Consider the following 23,060-nt stretch of genomic DNA (forward strand, 5'->3'; position numbering starts at 1 on the left):
AGAAGTCTTACATAAAATCCAGTTTACATGTAGAATAGCTAGATTAATAAAACTGAGATTTTAATCTCTTTAACTCAGAAATATGATTTGTTGGTTATTTATTGTAATAGACATGACTTATTGAGTTATATTTGTCTACACAAATATAGTCATACTATGGCAAATCTCGGAGAAGGCAATGGCAACCCACTCCAGTACTCTTGCCTGGAGAATTCCAGGGGTGGTGGAGCCTGGTGGGCTGCCATCTATGGGGTCGCACAGAGTCGGACGTGAGTGAAGTGACTTAGCAGCAGCTGCAGTAGCAGCATGGCAAGTCTAAGTAGTTTAACATAATTTAAAATTTTTCTCCACTAGTTTTATTTGATATTTTGTACATAGTAATCTCATTAACGATGTCTGGCCTTCTATCATCTAGACTATTAAAGGTTTGAGGCAAAAAAATTGACTCCTATCTGAGGTAATTGTCTGTTAAATGCATAACCTACAAATTAGTGGCTGACCTTATTTGGGTATTGATTAATGTAAAAAGCAGCATTTTACCGAATAGCTCCCTGACATTATCAGACAACTGTGGGATTTAGTAAGCAATTATTTTTCTATTTTTCCTCACTTTAAAGCTTGGTGTATTAGTCAAATTCAGCTGTAAGTAAACATGAACTATTGTCTTACATAACCTCAAGAGTTATTTCAAAGTATCTTCATGCTTTGCTACAGTTTACTGACAATTGTTTCATCTGCTACAACTGTTAAGCATTCTTAAACTTGATTGCTCCAATGAGTTAGTGATACTTGATTCACACATATTTGCAATACATTGCCACAATGAGTTATTGACAATTCTTTTCACTGACAACAGCTTTTGTATTTTGTGTTAGTGTGATATTGAAAGATTTTTCATTGTTCTTTTCCCCACAAATAATGGACTGCATAACTCTGTGCTTTCCCACATGTTTAGCAATCTCTATTTCACAGATAACTGAATTTGCTGTCCTATTTGCAGTTATCAGTAGTTGCTTTAAAAGATGACTGCTTATTTTGATTATTGCTTAGGCAGTAGACATGCTGAAGTGAAGTGAAGTTGAAGTCTCTCAGTTGTATCCAACTCTTTGTGACCCCATGGACTATACAGTTCATGGAATTCTCCAGGCCAGAATACTGGAGTTGGTTCAGTTCAGTTCAGTCACTCAGTCATGTCCAATTCTTTGCGACCCCATGAACTGCAGCACGCCAGGTCTCCCTGTCCATCACCAACTCCAGGAGTTCACCCAAACTCATGTCCATTGAGTCAGTGATGCCATCCAACCATCTCATCCTCTGTCATCCCCTTCTCCTCCTGTCCCCAATCTTTCCCAGCATCAGGGTCTTTTCAAATGAGTCAGCTCTTCCCATCAGGTGGCCAAAGTATTGGAGTTCCAGCTTCAACATCAGTCCTTCCAAAGAACACCCAGGACTGATCTTTAGGATGGACTGGTTGGATCTCCTTGCAGTCCAAAGGATTCTCAAGAGTCTTCAACACCACAGTTCAAAAGCATCAACTCTTCAGTGCTAAGCTTTCTTTATAGTCCAACACTCACATCCATACATGACCAATGGAAAACCATAGCCTTGACTAGATAGGACCTTTTTTGGCAAAGTAATGTCTCTGCTTTTGAACATGCTGTCTAGTTTGGTCATAACTTTCCTTCCAAGGAGTAAGCATCTTTTAATTTCATGGCTGCAATCACCATCTGAAGTGATTTTGGAGCCCAGAAAAATAAAGTCTGCCACTGTTTCTACTGTTTTCCCGTCTGTTTGCCATGAAGTGATGGGACTGGATGCCATGATCTTCGTTTTCTGAATGTTGAGCTTTAAGCCAACTTTTTCACTCCCCACTTTCACTTTCATCAAGAGGCTCTTTAGTTCTTCACTTTCTGCCATAAGGGTGGTATCATCTGCATATCTGAGTGTATTGATATTTCTCCTGGCAATCTTGATTCCAGCTTGTGCTTCCTCCAGCCCAGCAGGTAGCCTTTCCCTTCTCCAGGGGATCTTCCCAACCCATGGTTTCCAACCCAGGTCTCCCACATTGCAGGTGGATTCTTACCACCTGAGACACAAGCATCTCATTTATATAGGGTGAATCATTTTCTGAGCTGGCATTGTTCATCTCATGTAGTACTCACTAAAGCTAAACAGGCAAGAGAATAACATGGAAAACAGATGTAATTTCATTAAAAATTCTTTTATTTTGAACATATGATTTTCTTAATCATTATTTAAATATATAGGGTTATCTATCTTTTGCTTCTAAACTTTGACTCACAAAAATTAAAAAAGGATTAGCCTCTGTGCTTCCCTGGTGGCTCAGACAGTAAAGAATCTGCCTGCAACGTGGGAGACCTGGGTTCGATCCTTGGGTTGGGAAGATCCCTGGAGAAGGGAAAGGCTAACCACTCCAGTATTCTGCCCTGGAGAATTCCATGGCCAGAGGAGCCTGGCAGGCTACAGCCCATGGGGTCGCAAAGAGTTGGACACCACTGAGTTACTTTCACTTTCAGCCTCTGTCCAAGGTTCTAAACATTTAAGGTTTTAGGATGCTAAATATTACCCCATTTCTCCTTTTATACACAGTTTTCCCTGAGTATCTTTTTATCTAGAAGTCTTTTGAATATAGCCTAAAGAGTTGATGAGTTAGAGACTCTCTTGCAAATCTTTTTGAAATAAAAGTTAGGTTGTAGATTAGAGCATAGAGTGGTTTTCATAAGAGAATAATAGTGATTTTGTCTGCATGGACATATTCTTCATAAATAGTTTAATAAGCCTCCAATTAAAAATAAATTTATATTAAAAAAGAACAGTTTATATTTTCCTTCATTATACTGATTTGAGAATAAATGATACTATGGATGCAGTATCAAATTGTACTCTGTTGTTTCTCCACTCACCAACATTAGAAACCATCATGTCACAAGTAATGAATTATTTTTATATCATATGCTTCATAATTTTCCTGGATTTTCTTCATAATTTGCATGGATTTCACTAAGAGTGTTGAAAATTTTTTAAATATGTATATTTTAAAAATAGATAGGGCACTTAAGACACCCTCAGAAGATATATATGCATATATATATATATATATATGTATTGTACAAATCAATTATAATCTTATTCTAGTTGAGCTAATCATTTTTCTCAAGATAAATTTAAATTTCACCCCCTAAATGTTCTATATGCACTGACTCATTGAACCAGATATGATGCAGTATTCTATTTTAAAAGTCAATTGTGCATATCAGTATTATTGTTCTTTTATGTAACTTTATTCATGAAAAGCAAAGTGATTCAATGAATTAGTAAACACATTTCAAGTATGTTTATTTTGAAATTTGTTTTTAATTCTTAGAGATAACTTGAATATTTTATCATAGCCCTCAATAAAAATAATTGATTAGATTCAGATACCTAGTTCATAGTGTTAATAGCAATTCTAAATAATTTTTTTGATAATAAAAATCAACTGAAATACAAGATGTGGTATAGAGTTCAGTTACTTTAATAATTCAATGGTTTAATAGTATACATTCAATTTTAGAGCAATGGTGTTTTAAAATGCAAGTTGCTTATTATTTAATTTCTTAACTTTACATTAATTAAGTGTTCCTCTTCTATCTCTGGGCAGTTTACCAGATCAAAAAATGATTTTGATCAGAGAAGAATGTCTTTTTTCAGAAGTTAAAACTATTATTTAATAAATGTTTAACAGTCACTAATAGGATTTTACTATACTTCAAAAATATATATCCCAGTGTTGTCAAATTCCTGAGAAATTGCGATTACATTAAATTAGAGTTAGATAATAAAACATATTTTTAGCATTGCTTCTTGTGCTTGCTAGTATGTGCATGAATGTAATTGATCATAACTCTATATAAGCTAATCATTCTAAACTCTAGTCAATACTTTGTTATTCTGTAGTTAACAACCAATTTTAGGTGAATTTTGTCTTTTCCCATTACATTTTATGTTAAAAATATTTAAAAAATATTTCCTAGAAATTTTCCACTTTAACAAATGTATATCAAGTCTCTCAGGCTATACAGCTGAAACTAACAATGTTGTAATAGCAATATTGTAAATCAGCTTTATCTCAACTAAAAAAAAAAAGGTTCACAGAAAACATTTTTAAATTCCAGAATTATTCAAGGGATTGGATTATCTCACATTTTCATTAGAATTTTTTTTCCTGTTATTAATAAACTACCCTCTTTAGTTCAGTTCATTGTTGCAGCACCCTTGTCTTTGGTTTCTTATTATATAGAAAGTATTTTATAGGAAGCAGCATGTTCCCTGTTCTCAGAGGGTAGATCAAAGCCAATTGTGCTTATTTAGAATTGGGAGGATTTTTAAAGGGAATTTCAGATTGGACTTTATAGATATCATAAACCTCAAAATATTGGACATTTATGATAAAAGATTCCTTTTTCCTTGTTTTTTTTAAATTTTATTTTATTTTTAAACTTTACAATATTGTATTAGTTTTGCCAAATATCGAAATGAATCCGCCACAAGTATACATGTGTTCCGCATCCTGAACCCTCCTCCCTCCTCCCTCCCCATACCATCCCTCTGGGTCGTCCCAGCGCACCAGCTCCAAGCATAAAGTATCATGCATCGAACCTGGACTGGCGACTCGTTTCATACATGATATTATACATGTTTCAGTGCCATTCTCCCAAATCTTCCCACCCTCACCCTCTCCCACAGAGTCCAAAAGACTGTTCTATACATCAGTGTCTCTTTTGCTGTCTCGTACCCAGGGTTATTGTTACCATCTTTCTAAATTCCATATATATACGTTAGTATACTGTGTTGGTGTTTTTCTTTCTGGCTTACTTCACACTGTATAATAGGCTCCAGTTTCATCCACCTCATTAGAACAGATTCAAATGTATTCTTTTGAATGGCTGAGTAATACTCCATTGTGTATTTGTACGATAGCTTTCTTATCAATTCATCTGCTGATGGACATCTAGGTTGCTTCCATGTCCTGGCTATTATAAACAGTGCTGCAATGAACATTGGGGTACACGTGTCTCTTTCCCTTCTGGTTTCCTCAGTGTGTATGCCCAGCAGTGTGATTGCTGGATCGTAAGGCAGTTCTATTTCCAGATTCCTAAGGAATCTCCACACTGTTCTCCATAGTGGCTGTACTAGTTTGCATTCCCACCAACAGTGTAAGAGGGTTCCCTTTTCTCCACACCCTCTTCAGCATTTATTGCTTGTAGACTTTAGGATTGCAGCCATTCTGACTGGTGGGAAATGGTACCTCATAGTGGTTTTGATTTGCATTTCTCTGATAATGAGTGATGTTGAGCATCTTTTCATGTGTTTGTTAGCCATCTGTATGTCTTCTTTGGAGAAATGTCTATTTAGTTCTTTGGCGCATTTTTTGATTGGGTCATTTATTTTTCTGGAGTTGAGCTGTAGGAGTTGCTTGTATATTTTTGAGATTAGTTGTTGTCAGTTGCTTCATTTGCTATTATTTTCTCCCATTCTGAAGGCTGTCTTTTCACCTTGCTTATAGTTTCCTTTGTTGTGCAGAAGCTTTTAAGTTTAATTAGGTCCCATTTGTTTATTTTTGCTTTTATTTCCAATATTCTGGGAGGTGGGTCATAGAGGATCCTGCTGTGATGTACGTTGGAGAGTGTTTTGCCTATGTTGTCCTCTAGGAGTTTTATAGTTTCTGGTCTTACGTTTAGATCTTTAATCCATTTTGAGTTTATTTTTGTGTATGGTGTTAGAAAGTGTTCTAGTTTCATTCTTTTACAAGTGGTTGACCAGATTTCCCAGCACCACTTGTTAAAGAGATTGTCTTTAATCCGTTGTATATTCTTGCCTCCTTTGTCAAAGATAAGGTGTCCATATGTGCGTGGATTTATCTCTGGGCTTTCTATTTTGTTACATTGATCTATATTTCTGTCTTTGTGCCAGTACCATACTGTCTTGATGACTGTGGCTTTGTAGTAGAGCCTGAAATCAGGCAGGTTGATTCCTCCAGTTCCATTCTTCTTTCTCAAGATAGCTTTGGCTATTCGAGGTTATTTGTATTTCCATACAAATTGTGAAATTATTTGTTCTAGCTCTGTGAAGAATACCGTTGGCAGCTTGATAGGGATTGCATTGAATCTATAAATTGCTTTGGGTAGTATACTCATTTTCACTATATTGAATCTTCCAATCCATGAACAAGGTATATTTCTCCATCTATTAGTGTCCTCTTTGATTTCTTTCACCAGTGTTTTATAGTTTCTATATATAGGTCTTTAGTTTCTTTAGGTAGATATATTCCTAAGTACTTTATTCTTTCCGTTGCAATGGTGAATGGAATTGTTTCCTTAATTTCCCTTTCTGTTTTCCCATTATTAGTGTATAGGAATGCAAGGGATTTCTCTGTGTTGATTTTATATCTTGCAAATTTACTATAGTCATTGATTAGTTCTAGTAATTTTCTGGTGGAGTCTTTAGGTTTTTCTTTGTAGAGGATCATGTCATCTGCAAATAGTGAGAGTTTTACTTCTTCTTTTCCAATTTGGATTCCTTTTATTTATTTTCTTTTTTTTTTCTGCTCTGATTGCTGTGGCCAAAATTTCCAAAACTGTGTTGAATAGTAATGGTGAAAGTGGGCACCCTTGTCTTGTTCCTGACTTTAGAGGAAATGCTTTCATTTTTTCACCATTGAGGATAATGTTTGCTGTGGGTTTGTCATATATAGCTTTTACCATGTTGAGGTATGTTCCTTCTATTCCTGCTTTCTGGAGAGTTTTTATCATAAATGGACGTTGAATTTTTTCAAAGGCTTTCTCGGCATCTATTGAGATAATCACATGGTTTTTCTTTTTCAATTTGTTAATGTGGTGTATTACATTGATTGATGTGCAGATATTGAAGAATCCTTGCATCCCTGGGTTAAAGCCCACTTGGTCATGGTGTATGATTTTTTTAATGTGTTGTTGGACTCTGATTGCTAGAATTTTGTTAAGGATTTTTGCATCTATGTTCATCAGAGATATTGGCCTGTAGTTTTATTTTTTTGTGGCATCTTTGTCAGGTTTTGGTATTAGGGTGATGGTAGCCTCATAGAATGAATTTGGAAGTTGACCTTCCTCTGAAATTTTCCGGAAGAGTTTGAGTAGGATAGGTGTTAGTTCTTCTCTAAATTTTTGGTAGAATTCAGCTGTGAAGCCATCTGGACCTGGGCTTTGGTTTGCTGGAAGATTTCTGGCTACAGTTTCAATTTCCATGCTTGTGATGGTTCTGTTAAGATTTTCTATTTCTTTCTTGTCCAGTTTTGGAAAGTTGTACTTTTCTAAGAATTTGTCCATTTCTTCCACGTTGTCTATTTTATTGGTATAAAATTGCTGATAGTAGTCTCTTATGATCCTTTGTATTTCTGTGTTGTCTGTTGTGATCTCTCCATTTTCATTTCTAATTTTATTGATTTGATTTTTCTCCCTTTGTTTCTTGACTCTGGCTAACGGTTTTTCAATTTTACTTATTCTTTCAAAGAACCAGCTTTTGGCTTTGTTGATTTTTGCTATGGTCTCTTTTGTTTCTTTTGCATTTATTTCTGCCCTAATTTTTAAGATTTCTTTCCTTCTACTAACCCTGGGGTTCTTCATTTCTTCCTTTTCTAGTTGCTTTAGGTGTAGAGCTAGGTTATTTATTTGACTTTTTTCTTGTTTCTTGAGGTATGCCTGTATTGCTATGAACTTTCCCCTTAGGACTGCTTTTACAGTGTCCCACAGGTTTTGGGTTGTTGTGATTTCAGTTTTATTAGTTTCTATGCAAATTTTATTTCTTTTTTGATTTCTTCTGTGATTTGTTGGTTATTCAGCAGTGTGTTGTTCAGCCTCCATATGTTGGAATTTTTAATAGTTTTTCTCCTGTAATTGAGATCTAATCTTACTGCACTGTGGTCAGAAAAGATGCTTGGAATGATTTCTATTTTTTTGAATTTACCAAGGCTAGATTTATGGTCCAGGATGTGATCTATCCTGGAGAATGCTCCGTGTGTGCTTGAGAAAAAGGTGAAATTCATTGTTTTGGGATGAAATGACCTATAGATATGAATTAGGTTTAATTGGTCTACTGTATCATTTAAAGTTTGTGTTCCCTTGTTAATTTCTGTTTAGTTGATATTTCCATATGTGTGAGTGGGGTATTAAAGTCTCCCACTATTATTGTGTTATTGTTAATTTCTCTTTTCATACTTGTTAGCATTTGTCTTACATATTGCAGTGCTCCTGTGTTGGGTGCATATATAATTGTTATAGCTTCTTCTTGGATTGGTCCTTTGATCATTATGTAGTGACCTTCTTTGTCTCTTTTCACAGCCTTTGTTTTAAAGTCTATTTTATCTGATATGAGTATTGCTACTCCTGCTTTCTTTTCGTGTCTATTTGCATGGAAAATCTTTTCCCAGCCCTTCACTTTCAGTCTGTATGTGTCCCCTGTTTTGAGGTGGGTCTCTTGTAGACAACATATGCAGGAGTCTTGTTTTTGTATCCATTCAGCCAGTCTTTGTCTTTTGGTTGGGGCATTCAAACCATTTACGTTTAAGGTAATTATTGATAAGTATGATCCCGTTGCCATTTACTCTATTGTTTTGGGTTCAAATTTATACACCCTTTTTGTGTTTCCTGTCTAGAGAAGATCCTTTAGTATTTGTTGGAGAGCTGGTTTGGTGGTGCTGAATTCTCTCAGCTTTTGCTTATCTGTAAAGCTTTTGATTTCTCCTTCATATTTGAATGTGGTCCTTGCTGGGTACAATAATCTGGGCTGTAGGTTATTTTCTTTCATCACTTTAAGTATGTCTTGCCATTCCCTCCTTGGCTTGAAGAGTTTCTATTGAAAGATCAGCTGTTATCCTTATGGGAATTCCCTTGTGTGTTGTTGTTTTTCTCTTGCTGCTTTTAATATTTGTTCTTTGTGTTTGATCTTTGATAATTTGATTAATATGTGTCTTGGGGTGTTTTGCCTTGGGTTTATCCTGTTTGGAACTCTCTGGGTTTCTTGGACTTGAGTGATTATTTCCTTCCCCATTTTAGGGAAGTTTTCAACTATTATCTCCTCCAGTATTTTCTCATGGTCTTTCTTTTCGTCTTCTTCTTCTGGGACCCCTATGATTCGAATGTTGTTGCATTTAATGTTGTCCTGGAGGTCTCTGAGATTGTCCTCATTTCTTTTAATTTGTTTTTTTTTTTTCTCTCTGATTCATTTATTTCTACCATTCTATCTTCTACTTCACTAATCCTATCTTCTGCCTCTGTTATTCTACTATTTGTTGCCTCCAGAGTGTTTTTGATCTCATTTATTGCATTATTCATTATATATTGACTCTTTTTTATTTCTTCTAGGTCCTTGTTAAACCTTTCTTGCATCTTCACAATCCTTGTCTCCAGGCTATTTATCTGTGATTCCATTTTGATTTCAAGATTTTGGATCAATTTCACTATCATTATTCAGAATTCTTTATCAGGTAGATTCCCTATCTCTTTCTCTTTTGTTTGGCCTGGTGGGCATTTATCCTGTTTCTTTACCTGCTGGGTATTCCTCTTTCTCTTCATCTTGTTTATATTACTGAGTTTGGGGTGTCCTTTCTGTATTCTGGCAGTTTGTGGAGTTCTCTTTATTGTGGCATTTCCTCACTGTGTGTGGGTTTGTACAGGTGGCTTGTCAAGGTTTCTTGGTTAGGGAAGCTTGTGTCGTGTTCTGGTGGGTGGAGCTGGATTTCTTCTCTCTGGAGTGCAATGAAGTGTCCAGTAGTGAGTTATGAGATGTCTATGGCTTTGTAGTAACTTTGGGCAGCCTATGTATTGAAGCTCAGGGCTGTGTTCATGTGTTGCTGGAGAATTTGCTTGGTATATCTTGCCCTGGAACTTGTTGGCCCTTGTGTAGTGCTTGGTTTCAGTGTAGGTATGGAGGCGTTTGGTGAGCTCCTGTCAATTAATATTCCCTAGAGTCAGGAGTTCCCTGGAGTCAGGGTTTGGACTTAAGCCTCCTGCTTCCAGTTATCGGTTTTATTTTTACAGTAGTCTCAAAACTTCTCCTTCTGTACAGCACCATCAATAAAACATCTAGGTTAAAGATGAAAAGTTTCTCCACCATGAAGGTCACCCAGAGAGGTTCACAGCGTTACTTGGAGAAGAGAAGAGGGAGGAGGGAGTTAGAGGTGACCCGAATGAGATGAGGTGGAATCAGTAGAGGAGAAAGTGGGCTAGCCAGTAATCACTTCCTTATATGCAGTCCACAACTGGACTGCTCAGAGATGTTCACAGAGTTATACAGAGAAGAGAAGAGGAAGGAAGGAGACAGAGGTGGCCAAGAGGATAAAAGGGGGAATTGAAAAGGACAGAGACAGATCTAGCCAGTAATCCATTCCCTAAGTGTTCTCCACCATCTGGAACACACAGAAATTCACAAAGTTGTGTAGAGTACAGAGGGGTTAGGGAGGAGGCACAGGCAACCTGGTGGATAAAAAGGAGAGTCCAAAGGGAGAGAGAACAGTCAAGCCAGTAATCTCGCTCCCAAGTAAAAAATGGATACTGAAGATTGGGTTGTTAAAGGTATAATATTGGTAAAAAAACAAAAACAAAACAAAACAAAACAAAAAAACCTAAAAGCCAAAGTTAAAAATCTAGAGTACAGTTTGTAATTTCAAAAATACAAGGTTAAAGAAAGGAAGAAGGAAAAGAAAGAGAAAAAACAAACAAACAAAAACAAAGTCATAAAAATTATAAAGAAAATATAGGTACAAAATTGATAACAAATACCAAAAAGCTAAGTTAAAAATCTCCTTTCGAAGACAATGGGTTGCTTTTCTGAGTGCCTGATGTCCTCTGCCGGCATTCAGAAGTTGTTTTGTGGAATTTACTCGGCGTTTAAATGTTCTTTTGATGAATTTGTAGGGGAGAAAGTGGTCTCCCCATCCTATTCCTCCGCCATCTTAGCTCCTCGATCAGTTTGTCAATTTTATTTATCTTCTCAAAGACCCAACTTTTAGCTTTGTTGATTTTTGCTATGGTCTATTTTGTTTATTTTCAATTCTTTTCTGTCCTAATTTTTATGATTTCTTTCCTTCTACTAACCCTGTAGTTCTTCATTTCTTCCTTTTCTAGTTGCTTTAGGTATAGAGTTAGGTTATTTATTTGACTTTTTTCTTGTTTCTTCAGTAAGCTTGTATTGCTATGAACATTCCCCATAGCACGACTTTTACTGAATCCTATAGATTTTGGGTTGTTGTGTTTTCATTCATTTCTATGCATATTTTGATTTGTTTTTTGATTTTTCCTGTGATTTGTTGATTATTCAGAAGCATCTTGTTCAGCCTCTATATGTTGGAATTTTTAATAGTTTTTTTTTTCTGTAATTGACATCTAATCTTACCACATTGTGTGCAGAAAAGATGCTTTAAATGATTTTAATTTTTAAAAACTTACCAATACTAGATTTATGGCCCAGGGTGTGATCTATCCTGGAGAAGGTTCCATGTTCACTTGAGAAAAAGGTGAAATTCCTTGTTTTGCATTGAAATGTCCTAAAGATATCGATTAGGTCTAACTGGTCCACTGTAGCATTTAAAGTTTGTATTTCCTTGCTAATTTTCTATTTAGTTAATCTATCCATAGGTGTGAGTAGGGTATTTAAGTCTCCCACTACCACTGTATTACTGTTAATTTCCCCTTTCATTCTTGTTAGCATTTGCCTTACATATTGCGGTGCTCCTATGTTGAGTACATATATATTTATAATTGTTATATCTTCTTCTTGAATTAATCATTTGATCATTATTTAGTGTCCTTCTTTGTCTCTTTTCATGGCCTTTATTTCAAAGTCTATTGTATCTGATGTGAGTATTGCAACTCCTGTTTTTTGTTTTTTTTTTTTTTTGGTCTCCATTTGTGTGAAATATCTTTTTCCAGCCCTTCACTTTCAGTCAGTATGTGTCCCTTGTTTTGAGGTAGGTCTTTTATAGACAGCATATATAGGAGTCTTGTTTTTTTAACCGTTCAGCCAGTCTATGTCTTTTGGTTGGGGCATTCAACCCATTTACATTTAAGGTAATTATTGATAAGTATGATCCTGTTGCCATTTACTTTGTTCTTTGGGGTTTGAGTTTATACACCCTTTCTGTATTTCCTCGCTATAGAAGATCCTTTAGCATTTGCTGAAGAGGTGATTTGGTGGTGCTGAATTATCTAAGCTTTTGCTTGTCTGTAAAGCTTTTGATTTTTCCTTCATATTTGAATGAGATCCTTGCTGGGTACAGTAATCTGGGTTGTACATTTTCCTCTTTCATCACTTTAAGTATGTCCTGCATACTGTTCTGGCCTGAAGAGTTTCTATTGAAAGATCAGCTGTTATCCTTATGGGAATCCCCTTGTTTGTTACTTGTTGTTTTTCTCTTGCTGCTTTTAATATTTGTTCATTGTGTTGGATCTTTGTTAATTTGATTAATATGTGTCTTGGACTGTTTTGCCTTGGGTTTATCCTGTTTGGGGCTCTCTGGGTTTCTTAGAATTGGGTGACTATTTCCTTCTCCATTTTAGGAAAGTTTTCAACTATTATCTCCCCAAGTATTTTCTCATGGTCTTTTATGATTCAAATGTTGGGACATTTGACATTGTCCCAGAGGTCTCTGGCGTTGTCCTCATTTCTTTTACTTCTTTTTTTCCCCCTCTCTGCTTCATTTATTTCCAATATTCTATCTTCCACCTCACTTATCCTATCTTCTGCTTCAGTTATTCTACTGTTGGTTCCCTCCAGAGTCTTTTTGATCTCATTTATTGCATTATTCATTATTGATTGACTTTTTTTTTTTTTTTTTTTAATTTCTTCTAGGTCCTTGTTAAACATTTCTTGCATCTTCTCAATCCTTGTCTCCAGGCTGTTTGTCTGTAACTCCATTTTGTTTTCAAGATTTTGGATCATTTTTACTATCATTATTCTGAATTCTTTTTCAAGCAGACTCTCTATCTCCTCCTCTTTTGTTTGGTTTGGTGAGCATTTATCAGATTCCTTTACCTGCCATATATTTATCTGCCTTTTCATCTTGTTTAGATTGCTGTGTATGGGGTGGCCTTTCTGCCTTCTGACAATTTGTAGTTCTTCTTTATTGTGTATGTTTCTCCCTGTGGGTGGGGTTCGACGAGTGGCTTGTCAAGGTTTACTGGTTAGGGAAGCTCGTGTCAGTGTTCTCGTGGGTGGAGCTGGATTTCTTCTCTCTGGAGTGCAATGAAGTGTACAGTAGTGCGTTTTGAGATGTCTTTGGGTTTGGTGTGACTTTGGGCAGCCTGAATATTATAGCTCAAGGCTATGTTCCTGAGTTGCTAGAGAATTTATGTGGTATGTCTTGCTCTGGAATTTGTTGACTCGGGTGGAGCTTGGTTTCAGTGTAGGTATGGAGGCTTTTGGATGAACTCTTATCAATTAATATTCCCTGGAGTCAAGCCTTCTCTGGTGTTCTCAGGTTTTGGATTTAAGCCTCCTGCTTCTGGCTTTCAGTCTTATTCTTACAGTAGCCTCAAGACTTCTCCATCCATACAGGACCAATGATAAAACATCTAGGTTAATGGAGAAAAGATTCTCCACAGTGAGGGACACCCAGAAAGGTTCACTTAGTTACATGGAGAAGAGAAGAGGGAGGAGGGAAATAGTGGTGACCAGGAGAAGAAGAGGGGGAATCAAAAGTGACGAGAGCAATCTAGCCAGTAATCAAATGCTTATGTGCTCTCCACAGCCTGGAAAACCCAGGGAGGCCCACGGAGTTACATAGAGAAGAGGGAGGAAGGAGACAGAGGTGACCAGGAGGAGAGGTGGTGGGTCAAAAGGAGAGAGACAGATCTAGCTTGTAACTGTTCCCTAAGTGTTCTCCACAGCCTGGAATACCCTAACAGATTCAAAGAGTTGGGTAGAGTAGAGAAGGGGGAGGGAGGAAATAGCGATGACTTAGGGGAGAAAAAGGAGAGTTAAAAGGAGGAGAGGGCAATCAAGCCAGTAATCACACTCTTAAGTGAAACTGGGTAATGACGATTGGATTCTTAAAGGTACAGTATTGATAACAAATACCAAAAAGGAAAGATTAAAAATCTAGAGTAGGGGTTACACTCTCAAAAATACAATCTTAAAAAAAAAAAAAAAAAAAAATCCCACAAATTATAAAAAAAAAAAAAAAAAAACATATATGAAATTTGCTTTAAAATAGGGTCTATTTTTTGCAAGGTAATAGTAAGTTATAAAATGAAAATTAAAGGAGTAATAAAGGACTAAAAATTTAAAAATGATAAAAGTAAAAATATATCTAGAAACTTTTCTGGAGCTGTTGCAGGCAGTGTGGGGTCAGTTCAGTTTCAGATAGTTCCTTGTTTCAGCTTATACTTCTCAAGGTCTATAGGCCTCTTCCGATGTAGTCAATGCTAACTACAGGGTTTTAATCTGTTGCATCTGTCACTTCCAAAGCTGTTCCCTCTGTTTATTTTGGCTTCTTCTGTTTGCTAGTCTTTTCAGTGTCTAATTTCTGCCCTGACACAAGGAGGCGAAAGTGGTCACTTATTTAGGCTCACTTGTTCAGTTGTGGTGTGGGGAGGGAGGAACACTGCAAACAAATCACTGGCATGTGTAGGGAGTGCTTGCAGTGTTTCAGCCTCACTGGGTTTGCCCCTGCTCATGGCATGTGTGCTTTCCCAGTGTACACTCAGGCTCCAGGTTGCTCTGCAGGTCAATTGTCTAAAGTGGGTCCTGGGTTGCATTCCCTTTCCAGTCTAAGTCACTCATGTTCAGGTTCTCAGGTACTCCACAAAGGCACAGATTCGGTTGGGCCTGCGTTTTGTGCCCTTCCCAGACCTGAGCAACTCTGGCAACCAGGTGCTTGGCGAGTGCACTCCTAGGTGGGGTGGTGCGTTTTATCACCTCCCCTGCCCCAGCAGTTTGGTTTCCTGGGTGCACAGCAGAAGCGCTGTCTCAGGTGTGCCATATATTTCCTCTGGGGAGCTGGTCTCTGGCTATGACCCTCCTGGGGGATGGCAACTGTCCAGGATCCCAGGAAGACTCTTAGCAACTGGCAGCCTGCTCTCAATTTGGTAGAGGATGCCATCTCTGGGGCCAAGATTGCCCCTTTCCAGCTGCCTCTGGTGGGGGATGGGCCAGTCTGCAGCCTGCTTGCTCTCCTCTGGTATTTGCTCAGTCCTTTGTTCTGTGAACAGGCTGGCAGTGCCTTAGGTTAGAGCTTTTCGCGGGAAAGCTCTCTCTCTTGTTTCCCCCTCCCCCCACCCCCCTCTCTGGCTATCCCACAGTTTGGGTTGATATCTCACGTTAGATCCCTCAGATTTTCCCCAGGGTATTCAGGCCCGTTCCCTACCCTAAGCAATGCATCCTGCGCCTCCCAGTTCAGCCCACACTTGCTGGTGGCAAATGCGAGTGTCTGGGCTACTTTTCTGCTGGGAGTTGCCTTTAGGCACATAATCTGTGGGTTTTATTTATTTATTTATTTATATTTTTTCCCTCCTGGTTATGTTGGCTTCTGAGATTCCAAAACTCCCCACAGACCCGCCGGTGACAGGGTTTCCTGGTGTTTGGAAACTTCTCCTCTTTTACGACTCCCTCCCTGGGACGGGTCTCCATCCCTAACACTTTTGTCTCTCTTTTTATCTTTTATATTTTGTCCTACCTCCTTTTGAAGAAAATAGGCTCCCATTCTGGGTGCTTGGTGTTTTCTGCCAGCGTTCAGAAGTTATTTTGTGGAATTTGCTCAGCATTCAAATGATCTTTTGATGAATTTGTGGGGGAGAAAGTGGTCTACCCATCCTATTCCTCTGCCATCTTAGGACTGCCCTTGATGAAAGTGAAAGAGGAGAGTGAAAAAGTTGGCTTAAAGCTCAACATTAGGAAAACTAAGATCATGGCATCTGGTCTCATCACTTCATGGCAAATAGATGGGGAAACAGTGTCAGACTTTATTTTTTTGGGCTCCAAAATCACTGCAGATGGTGGTTGTAGCCATGAAATTAAAAGATGCTTACTCCTTGTTAAGAAAGTTATGACCAACCTAGATAGCATATTGAAAAGCAGAGACATTACTTTGCCAACAAAGGTTCGTCTAGTCAAGGCTATGGTTTTTCCAGTAGTCATGTATGGATGTGAGAATTGGACTGTGAAGAAAGCTGAGCGCCGAAGAATTGGTGCTTTTGAACTGTGGTGTTGGAGAAGACTCTTGAGAGTCCCTTGGACTGCAAGGAGATCGAAACAGGCCATTCTGAAGGAGATCAGCCCTGGGTGTTCTTTGGAAGGAATGATGCTAAAGCTGAAACTCCAGTACTTTGGCCACCTCATGCGAAGAATTGACTCATTGGAAAGGACTCTGATGCTGGGAGGGATTGTGGGCAGGAGAAGAAGGGGACGGCAGAGGATGAGATGAATGGATGGCATCACTGACTCAATGGACATGAGTTTGAGTGAATTCTGGGAGTTTGTGATGGACAGGGAGGCCTGGCCTGCTGCAGTTCATGGGTCACAGAGAGTCGGACACTACTGAGCGACTGAACTGAACTGAACTGAACTGATGCTGATAATTCATTTAGATAGCAGTAGCTTATGTGTTTAATTTTCAAAGTGAATAGATATTAAAATTTTATTTTGACTGTGTTGGTTCCTTGTGTTTTGTAGAAGATACCTGTCTTGACTTATGGAACTGGTGTGCCAGTTATGCAGAAGAGGTAGTGCCTTCAGAGGAGGAAAATTACTGCAAGAATCATGATGATAATGAATGTAATGAATATAATGGCAATGATGACCATACTGTTCATGATGAAAATGATGAATTTTCTAATGATGATCACTTTGACATATATATGTGTGTGTGCTTAGTCATGTCCAACTCTTTGTAACTCCATGGACTGTAGCCTACCATGATCCTCTGTCCATGGAATTCTCTGGACAATAATACTGGGTTGGGTAGCTATTCCATTCTCCAGGGGATCTTCCCAACCAAGGGATCGATTCCCTGGTCTCCTGCACTGCAGGCAGATTCTTGACTATCTGAGCCACCAGGGAAGTCCCAGTGATTATTATTTATTTTATGATATTAAAAAAGCATACTACTGACAAAATACTTAACATCAAAGAGATTTGGGCTTCATGTTTCCATTTTGCTAAAGACATGGGCAATAATGAAGAATTGGAAATGATCTCAGAGGACATGGTACTTCCTTCTAAAATAGAATCAGGAAGACATTTAGGTAAATGGAAATGAGTTCCTCTTCCCCTTAAATTAAAACAGGAAAGCATAGGTCAGAGGTAACATCTTAATGTCTCAGTGTTTCAATGTCTCAAGATAGAGCCCAAAGGGTCAGTACTGGCTTGGTAAGCCTTGGATTATGAAAATAACTCGGACTGTAAATGGCCTTACCTGGAGCTTTCTATGATTCAGTGGATAAGATACTTTTATCTGGGCATGATTTAATATTGTCTGTCCTAATTTTTTTTCTGCTTATAATTAGCTCTTATTCCAGAGGCGTTTCAAAGCTATCTCATGTCCTCTATTCCTTGCCCAGTCTTAACCCACAAAGAATACACATTTGAGTTAAAGTCTGAACTGTAGAAAGCCAAGTCTAAAATTGCCAATCCTTCCCTTGTAGCTCAGTTGGTAAAGAATCCACCTGCAATGCAGGAGACCACTGTTCAATTACTGGATCAGTAAGATCCCCTGGAGAAGGGATAGGCTACCCACTCCAGGATTCTTCGGCTTCCCTGGTGGCTCAGCTGGTAAAATATCTGCCTGCAATGTGGGATCCACTGGGGAAGGGAAAGGCTACCCACTCAGTATTCTGGCCTGGAGAATTCCATGGACTGTATAGTCCATGGGGTCTCAAAGAATCAGACACGACTGAATGACTTTCACTTTCACCTCCACTACTAAAAAGACTCTTTTAATCTGTGAAATGTGCAGGGGATAAAAGACCCAGGTTTGCTGTCCATCCATATTCCAACAAACCCTCCCCCTACCTCCATGATGATATGCCTCTGACTGTTGGGCTACAACCTACCTATTAAAAACTAGATCACTGAGAAATCTAGTATTTTCATTAACAAATGTGAACAATGTTTTGGTGACTAAGAATACTATACACTCATCATCATCATCCACAGGATATGTCTGTTCACCCATGATAGCATTAGCATTAATGACTTCCAATTATTCAGCATTGCCTTGATTAGAATGAGCCATCTATTATTAGTCACTGCCCATTTGAAACTCCATTCCCTAAAGAGCAAAGGATTTGACATACTCTTGCAGTGATTATTCATTTTCAAGAGAATGTAATCCAAGGATAACTTTGTCATTTATTTAACTTTTCTCAAAAAAATCTGCCGCCATATTTATCATGGCATCCAGTTAATCAATATTCCAACACCCTGATACAGAGAAGAAATGACCTTCCCATATGATATAGAAACTGAAATCATTTTTTGGAATAAAGGAGATTTCTGAGCTTTGAGGATTAAATCCAACAGAAATTGGTTGAGAACTTTCCACAATTCAGAGAGTATAGAACCAATCAGAGTTATAATCACTCTAGAAGCTCTGAGACTTAAAAGATAAAATGTCTTCATAAGATCTTAGATTTTCTAACAGTATTTTCCCCTTGACCCCCAGATTTACCTTATCTTACATACTGTCTTTACCTAAAGTTTTCTCTGACAATGGGTCAGAAGCATCTTGAATTTTATCATTCTGATATTAATAACAATCAGCTAGGTTTTCAAAAGTATCTATTAGTGAAATATCATATAGAAATCTTTCTGTCAGTGGCACAATGGGGATCAAGTAACAGTTTTTTTTTTTGTTTTATTCTTTTTGGTGATGATTACCTGCTGATTATCTCACACCTGAGAACTCTCCATAGTAGAAGAATTCTTGCCAACATCAGTAAGGCATCCCTTTTAAGAGGCAACTATAGTTGAAACTGTTGAACTCAAAGTCAAGAGACTTGGTGCTCAAATATGCCTCTACAATAAACTAACTGTGTGATCATGAGCAAATCACCCAACCTCGCTGAATCTCATTGTCCTTTTTGTAAAAGGAGAAGAAGGAAGGCTAGATGATATCTGAAGTTCCTTCTAGTACTGAGATTGAAGGATTCAATATACTGTATTCTTGTTTTCTTATGAAACCAGCTCATCTAACTTGAGCACAAGGGAAGCAGCTGCTAAAAAGAGCTGACTATCAACAATTAGGAGTGACATTTCATTTGTTTTGCACGTGTTTTCAATTAAAAACAGTTAGTGATTAAAATCACATGCTTGAAAATATAGTCCTTAAAAGACAATATTTTCAAATAAAATGTAAAACATTAAAATGTCTGGGATCAAGTCCAATTTTTATTCTAAACATTTGCTAGTATTAAAGAGCTTTTTTTTTTTTTAATATTATGAGGCATGCTTAGATTTTGCAAGTGTTAGAAATTGCAGAGAAAGAGAGTGAGCTAGCAGGCAATGGAACAAGTAAGAAAGATAATGTTGAGTTATTATACATACTCATAAAAAATGTTGGTTTCCTCCTAGGATGTTGGTAGACTGAATCAGATTTTGTTCTCTGCTTCATTTATATATGTCTCATATTTAGTCATTTGTTTAAGACTTTCCTTTTTTTTTTTTTCCTAAAAGTCAAAATCTGGCTTTTCAAAATTAAGTTACTGAAAAAAGTGGAAACCTGATGAATGAATTTCTTTCAGTTCCCATCTGTTCTCATGTATATAATCACCCTGGTATCTTCAATTAAATCTCCTTTGTGCCAGTCTATAACATTATGAATTTAAGTGAACACTTTAAAACATTTCAACCCAAATGCTTATTCCAAATAATATAGTCACATAGTTTGATTGTTCTTTTAGTTGGAGGACACAGAATAGTGATAGTGACACATGACCACAAAAAAGCAAAGATATAGATCTATCTTATGTCACACACACACACACACACACATTCTGAAGTAAGAGAAAAATACACTTTAAGACAGACATTGAGTGAAGTAAGTCAGAAAGATAAAAATAGGACTTACTTGGTAGTACAGTGAATAAGAATCCGCCTGCCAATTCAGGAGACACTGGTTTGATCCCTAGTCTGGGAAGATCCCACATGCTATGAAGCTACTAAGCCCATGGACCACAACTACTGATCCTGTGCCATGCTTCAAACAAGAGAGTAGTCCCTGCTCTCCACAACTAAAAAAAGCCCACGCAGAGCAATTAAAACCCAGTGTAATAAAAAAAATAATTTTTTTTAAAAAGAGAAAAACAAATATGATATATTAATGCATATATGTGGAATCTAGAAAAAAAAATGGTACAGATGAACTTATTTCCAAGGCAAGAACAGAGAGGCAGACATAGAGAATGGACACGTAAACAAAGGGGGAAGGAGAGGGTGGGATGAACTGGAAGATTAAGATTGACATATATACACTATCATGTGTGAAATAGTGGGAACCTGCTATAAAGCATAGGAAGCCCAGCTTAGTGCTGTGATGACCTAGGTGAGTGAAAAAGGCAGGTAGGAGGGAGGTCCATGAGGGATGGGATATGGCTGATTCACTACAGCAGAAACTTAACACAGCACTTTAAAGCAATTATACTACAATTAAAATAAAAAGACAGAGGTAGTATCAAGACGCTGTCATTTTCAGTGACCTTCATGAGTACCTACTCTTTCATAAGAAAGAAAAGAGTAAACTGTTCCTAGTGTTGAAATATGATGAAATGGAGGGAAAAAATAAGTCAATGGAAGGACTTACTTTTCTTGGGACTTACATTAACACCAAAGAACGATATGCTATGAATGTCATAGTTCTATTCAGTTCAGTTCACTTCAGTCACTCCTTTGTGTCCGACTCCTTGCGACCCCATGTAACACAGCACACCAGGCCTCCCTGCCCATCACCAATTCCCGGAGTCCACCCAAACTCATGTCCATCGAGTCTGTGATGCCATCCAGGCATCTCATCCTCTGTTGTCCCCTTCTCCTGCCTGCAATCCCTCCTAGAGTCAGGGTCTTTTCCAATGAGTCAACTCTTCGCATGAGGTGGCTGAAGTATTGGAGTTACAGCTTCAACATCAGTCCTTCCAATTAACACCCAGGACTGATCTCCTTTAAGATGGACTGGTTGGATCTCTTGCAATCTAAGGGACTCTCAAGAGTCTTTTCCAACACCACAGTTCAAAAGCATCAGTTCTTCAGTGCTCAGCTTTCTTTATAGTCCAACTCTCACATCCATACATGACCACTGAAAAACCATAGCCTTGACTAGATGGACCTTTGTTGGCAAAGTAATGCCTCTCTGCTTTTTAATATGCTATCTAGGTTGGTCATAACTTTCCTTCAAAGGAGTAAGCATTTTTTAATATCATGGCTGCAGTCACCATCTGCAGTGATTTTGGAGCCCAAAAAATTAAAGTCTGACACTGTTTCCACTGTTTCCCCATCTATTTCCCATGAAATGATGGGACCAGATGCCAAGATCTTCATTTTCTGAATGCTGAGCTTTAAGCCAACTTTTTCACTCTCCACTTTCACTTTCATCAAGAGGCTTTTTAGTTCCTCTTCACTTTCTGCCATAAGGGTGGTGTCATCTGCATATCTGAGGTTATTGATATTTCTCCCGGCAATCTTGATTCCAGCTTGTGTTTCTTCCAGTCAGCGTCTCTCATGATCTACTCTGCATATAAGTTAAATATGCAGGGTGACAATATACAGCAAGGACATAGTCCTTTTCCTATTTGGAACCAGTCTGTTGTTCCATGTCCAGTTCTAACTGTTGCTTCCTGACCTGCATACAAATTTCTCAAAAGGCAGATCAGGTGGTCTGGTATTCCCATCTCTTTCAGAATTTTCCACAGTTTCTTGTGATCCACATAGTCAAAGGCTTTGGCATAGTCAATAAAGCAGAAATAGATGTTTTTCTGGAACTCTCTTGCTTTTTCCATGATCCAGCGGATGTTGGCAGTTTGATCTCTGGTTCCTCTGCCTTTTTAAAAACCAGCTTGAACATCAGGAAGTTCACAGTTCACATATTTCTGAAGCCTGGCTTGGAGAATTTTGAGCATTACTTTACTAGCATGTGAGATGAGTGCAATTGTGTGGTAGTTTGAGCATTCTTTGGCATTGCCTTTCTTTGGGATTGGAATGAAAACTGACCTTTTCCAGTCCTGTGGCCACTGTTGAGCTTTCCAAATTTGCTGGCATATTGAGTGCAGCACTTTCACAGCATCAGCCTTCAGGATTTGAAATAGCTCAACTGGAATTCCATCATCTCCACTAGCTTTGTTCTTAGTGATGCTTTCTAAGGCCCACTTGACTTCACATTCTAGGATGTCTGGCTCTAGGTCAGTGATCACACCATCTTCTGTGTATTCTTACCACCTCTTCTTAATATCTTCTGCTTCTGTTAGGTCCGTACCATTTCTGCCCTTTATCGAGCCCATCTTTGCATGAAATGTTCCCTTGGTATCTCTCATTTACTTGAAGAGATCTCTAGTCTTTCCCATTCTGTTGTTTCCCTCTATTTCTTTGCACTGTTCACTGAGGAAGGCTTCCTTATCTCTTCTTGCTATTCTTTGGAATTCTGCATTCAGATGCTTATATCTTTCCTTTTCTCCTTTGCTTTTCACTTCTTTTCTTTTCACAGCTATTTGTCAGGCTCTCCAGACATCCATTTTGCTTTTTTGCATTTCTTTTCCATGGGGATGGTCTTGATCCCTGTCTCATGTACAATGTCACAAACTTCATTCCATAGTTCATCAGGGACTCCATCTATCAGATCTAGGCCCTTAAACCTATTTCTCACTTCCACTGTATAATCATAAGGGATTTGATTTAGGTCATACCTGAATGGTCTAGGGTTTTCTTTACTTTCTTCAATTTATGTCTGAATTTGGCAATAAGGAGTTCATGATCTGAGCCACAGTCAGCTCCTGGTTTTGTTTTTGTTGACTGTAGGTTCAGTCTATTGTGTCCGCTAATTAAAAAAC

General features: G+C 38.0%; 1 protein-coding gene across 5 annotated transcripts in view; it reads left to right on the forward strand.

Moving 5' to 3' along the window:
* PCDH11X (protocadherin 11 X-linked) overlaps window positions 1–23,060 on the forward strand; it is a 999,015-nt gene that overhangs the window by 81,284 nt on the left and 894,671 nt on the right. The gene's annotated exons all lie outside the window — the stretch shown is intronic.

Source organism: Bos indicus, chromosome X (genome assembly GCF_029378745.1).
Source record: "Bos indicus isolate NIAB-ARS_2022 breed Sahiwal x Tharparkar chromosome X, NIAB-ARS_B.indTharparkar_mat_pri_1.0, whole genome shotgun sequence".
Taxonomy (NCBI): Eukaryota; Metazoa; Chordata; class Mammalia; order Artiodactyla; family Bovidae; genus Bos; species Bos indicus.